The 5045-nt window shown below is 38.0% G+C and overlaps 1 long non-coding RNA gene across 2 annotated transcripts; it reads left to right on the forward strand.

Annotated features, from left to right (window-relative positions):
- The first annotated feature begins 1650 nt into the window (after positions 1 to 1650).
- LOC107550211 (uncharacterized) lies at positions 1651 to 2419 on the forward strand. Of its 2 annotated transcripts, XR_001604634.1 has the most exons (3): positions 1651 to 1744; positions 2023 to 2261; positions 2388 to 2419. It is a non-coding gene; the product is annotated as an uncharacterized lncRNA (long non-coding RNA). The 2 variants fall into 2 exon arrangements; XR_001604633.1 differs by lacking the exon at positions 2388 to 2419 and having other exon boundaries at positions 2023 to 2283.
- Positions 2420 to 5045: the final 2626 nt, after the last annotated feature.

Below are 5045 nucleotides of genomic sequence, written 5' to 3' on the forward strand. Positions count from 1 at the left end.
TGATTACGTGTTCATATTTTATGTAAACCATTGATGTCTGTGTTTTTCATTGCAGAACTCAAACCAACTTTGAAGTTGTCTGATTTGGAGAGTCATCATTCTTGGTCTTCCTTTCTTAAAGGAATAGTTCACACAAAAAAATCATTTATTTGCCTAATGTCATTCCAAACCTATAAGACTTTTGTCTACCTTTAGAACACAAATTAAGATATTTTAAATTTTCTCTCATAATTTTTTGTTAATCCATTGAAAGTCTAGATAATCAGAATTTTCAAGCTTCAAAAATACAGAGTTGTTGTAGAAGTAATCCATGTCAATATTTATATATGAATAAATCTTAAATTATATCATAGCGGACATGTCTGTTCAGAAGAAAATACTGGTCTCCCAGACTTACAATGGAGGACAAAAATTAAGAGAATATTAAATATATTTATTTGTGTTCCAAAAATGAGCAGAGTTTGTATGGGTTTGGAACAACACGGGGGAGAATAAATTATGACCATTTTAATTTTTTGGTTAACTAACCCTTTAAACAGCAGCCCTCCACCTACATGAAAATTTGTGAGGTATGTGAATGTCATGTCTGTTTTAATGTTTCAGTAAATAAGTAGCTTTCTGAAAGCAATATATTTATTTAAACAATATTACATGCCCTCACACTAGTGCTGCCATTATAGCGTTCTAGAGCGCTGTGGTAGACAGAGACATTAAAAAACCACAAAAAGTGGTTGAAATGATAAAACAGACTATTTACCTATCATTACTGATGTGGATGCACCTCTATCTGAAAATGGATAGATTTTAATTAAATGTTTTCTTCTTCCAAACGTTTTACTCTTTTTAGGCAACTGATGAAGAACAGGTGGTGACTGGGATGAATGCTGGTCAAAGAGGAGAATGTCCTTTCCCCCAAACTGATACAACAGTGGTTTTAAAGGAGGAGGCTGCCCTGGATCATGTAAAATATGTCACATGCCTTTGCAGTGCTGATGGGGCTTCTTCATGACTACAACAATTATGCTAAAGAGATCATGAAAATTGGCAGCGATGCCTGATCTGTATTCATGGCATAGGAGAGCATCATTCTTTTGAGATTGATGCGAGTTATTTTTAGAAAATAAATGTTTCTGGTCTCCTGCCTGCTTACCTCACATTTTGATGCAACAACAGTATGATTACGTGTTCATATTTTATGTAAACCATTGATGTCTGTGTTTTTCATTGCAGAACTCAAACCAACTTTGAAGTTGTCTGATTTGGAGAGTCATCATTCTTGGTCTTCCTTTCTTAAAGGAATAGTTCACACAAAAAAATCATTTATTTGCCTAATGTCATTCCAAACCTATAAGACTTTTGTCTACCTTTAGAACACAAATTAAGATATTTTAAATTTTCTCTCATAATTTTTTGTTAATCCATTGAAAGTCTAGATAATCAGAATTTTCAAGCTTCAAAAATACAGAGTTGTTGTAGAAGTAATCCATGTCAATATTTATATATGAATAAATCTTAAATTATATCATAGCGGACATGTCTGTTCAGAAGAAAATACTGGTCTCCCAGACTTACAATGGAGGACAAAAATTAAGAGAATATTAAATATATTTATTTGTGTTCCAAAAATGAGCAGAGTTTGTATGGGTTTGGAACAACACGGGGGAGAATAAATTATGACCATTTTAATTTTTTGGTTAACTAACCCTTTAAACAGCAGCCCTCCACCTACATGAAAATTTGTGAGGTATGTGAATGTCATGTCTGTTTTAATGTTTCAGTAAATAAGTAGCTTTCTGAAAGCAATATATTTATTTAAACAATATTACATGCCCTCACACTAGTGCTGCCATTATAGCGTTCTAGAGCGCTGTGGTAGACAGAGACATTAAAAAACCACAAAAAGTGGTTGAAATGATAAAACAGACTATTTACCTATCATTACTGATGTGGATGCACCTCTATCTGAAAATGGATAGATTTTAATTAAATGTTTTCTTCTTCCAAACGTTTTACTCTTTTTAGGCAACTGATGAAGAACAGGTGGTGACTGGGATGAATGCTGGTCAAAGAGGAGAATGTCCTTTCCCCCAAACTGATACAACAGTGGTTTTAAAGGAGGAGGCTGCCCTGGATCATGTAAAATATGTCACATGCCTTTGCAGTGCTGATGGGGCTTCTTCATGACTACAACAATTATGCTAAAGAGATCATGAAAATTGGCAGCGATGCCTGATCTGTATTCATGGACTATGAAACAAACTGTAAGTGTATAATTTGTAAAAACAAAATATGAAATGCTTGTTCTGTGTTGTTGTTTAGTAGAAATGGAGTTTACACTCTGTCACTCATACACATGCTCACATTCTTTCACATATATGTGGACATAGGAGCTGTTGAAACAGTTCTACTCCGCCATCGTTGAATCTGTCCTCTGCACTTCTATAACTGTCTGGTTCAGCTCAGCTACCAAATCTGACCTCAGAAGACTACAGAGGGTAGTCCGGACTGCTGAGCGAATCATTGGTACAACCCTCCCTTCTCTCCAAGAACTGTACTCATCCAGAGTGAGCAAAAGGGCTGGCAGAATCACTCTGGACCCCTCACATCCAGCACACTCCCTCTTTGAACTGTTGCCATCTGGTCGACGCTACAGAGCACTGAGCACCAGAACGGCCAGACACAGGAACAGTTTCTTCCCTCAGGCCATCCATCTCATGAACACTTGACAATAACTGTGGAACACACACTATTTATTCACTCATACACTTATTTATCTAACACACATACTCAGTCTACATTTCAATTTGCACATAATATACCTGTACATACAACTGTCTATTGTTATATACCTGTACATACAATTCTCGATTTGTATATTTTTTTATTCCTTATTTTACTTGTTCTATTTTTATTTATTTTAATTTTTTATTATCTGCGTTTTTTTTGTTCTGTCACTGTCACTGTCATGAGCGGCGCACTGTGGAAGCTTCTGTCACGAAAACAAATTCCTCGTTTGTGTAAACATACCTGGCAATAAAAACTCATTCTGATTCTGATTCATATGTTTCTGATAAATGTTATAATGTTAATGTTGTGGTTTATTTACTGTCATGCCAGAATAGTTTGTAAAGAACTTAACTATTAATTAATTGTACAACTATTGTATAATAGTGTTTTTGTATAATATTTTTAATATTTGATCTTAAAGGGGTCATATGATGTTGCTAAAAAGAACATTATTTTGTGTATTTGGTGTAATGAAATGTTTATGCGGTTTAAAGTAAAAAAAACACATTATTTTCCACATACTGTACATTATTGTTTCTCCTCTATGCCCCGCCTTTCTGAAACGCGTAGATTTTTACAAAGCTCATCGGTCTGAAAAGCGAGGTGTGCGCTGATTGGCCAGCTATCTAATGCGTTGTGATTGGCCGAATACCTCAAGCGTGTGACGGAAATGTTACGCCCCTTACCATACTGTGATGGCGTGTCCCGGCCGGAGTGACGTGACAAAAAAAATTAAAAACCCATTACAGGTCTGAAAAGCGAGGTGTGCTCTGATTGGCCAGCTATCCAGTGTGTTGTGATTGGCTGAATACCTCAAGCGTGTGACAGAAATGTTACGCCCCTTACCATACTGTGTTTCCATCATACAGTCTATGGTTTCCATGTGTCCCTGTGCGACGAGACAAAACCAGTAAAACCCATTACTAACGAGACATTTGTTGCATCCAGTGGGGACATAATTACTGATTGTAATGACTTATACTGTGTTTTTACCGCAGCGCCCCCACAACTTGATGCTCATGACAAGAATAGCATGTATAGTTATCTTAATTGAAGTGAATTAGGTTTAAATCGCCATCATGCATGAATGAATGATATTTTTGCAATTTTACACATAATAATCCACGATGATCACATTACACAAAACTGAAATTGCACGTCTAAATAACACCTTGTCAATATTTTTTGAGACCCCCCAAAATTTCATAAATCACATTTTCAGGGGAGCCCATGTCTTATTAAGGGGAGCCAAGCTCCCCCGTAGTTCGCACCCTGCATAAAACCATGTCTGCATTTTTGATCGGAGAAATGACAAACAATAAGGGCTACACTACACTGCTCAAACTCGCGTTTGAATCATCAGTGGCAAATTCTTTAAATATAAAAAACTTACTTACAGGCTGTGAATCAGAAGCGCCAGACTGTTCTTGCAAAGTTGGAACTGCCCCACTTTATAGAAACATTATGTCCTCTTTTGGAAGGCCAAACAAAGTAGTTTCGCTTTCACAACGAAACACAGCGGCTTGATTGAGCGGCGCCCGGCGGATTCGACAAAGGAGGCTTGCGGCAACCACATGTGACGACCCCGGGCTGGACTCCGCTTCGTCCACGGTGAAAGCCGATCCTGCAATTGACAGCGTGAAGTTGATGTTTTTCCTCAGCGACCAGCACGGATCAGCTCCAGGCATGACAAAGCGGATTTCGTCCTCTTTTGGAAGGCTAAACAAAGTAGTTTCGCTTTGAATAATCCACGATGATCACATTACACAAAACTGAAATTGCACGTCTAAATAACACCTTGTCAATATTTTTTGAGACCCCCCAAAATTTCATAAATCACATTTTCAGGGGAGCCCATGTCTTATTAAGGGGAGCCAAGCTCCCCCGTAGTTCGCACCCTGCATAAAACCATGTCTGCATTTTTGATCGGAGAAATGACAAACAATAAGGGCTACACTACACTGCTCAAACTCGCGTTTGAATCATCAGTGGCAAATTCTTTAAATATAAAAAACTTACTTACAGGCTGTGAATCAGAAGCGCCAGACTGTTCTTGCAAAGTTGGAACTGCCCCACTTTATAGAAACATTATGTCCTCTTTTGGAAGGCCAAACAAAGTAGTTTCGCTTTCACAACGAAACACAGCGGCTTGATTGAGCGGCGCCCGGCGGATTCGACAAAGGAGGCTTGCGGCAACCACATGTGACGACCCCGGGCTGGACTCCGCTTCGTCCACGGTGAAAGCCGATCCTGCAATT

Source organism: Sinocyclocheilus grahami, unplaced genomic scaffold (genome assembly GCF_001515645.1).
Source record: "Sinocyclocheilus grahami isolate Dianchi unplaced genomic scaffold, SAMN03320097.WGS_v1.1 scaffold392.1, whole genome shotgun sequence".
Classification (NCBI taxonomy): Eukaryota; Metazoa; Chordata; class Actinopteri; order Cypriniformes; family Cyprinidae; genus Sinocyclocheilus; species Sinocyclocheilus grahami.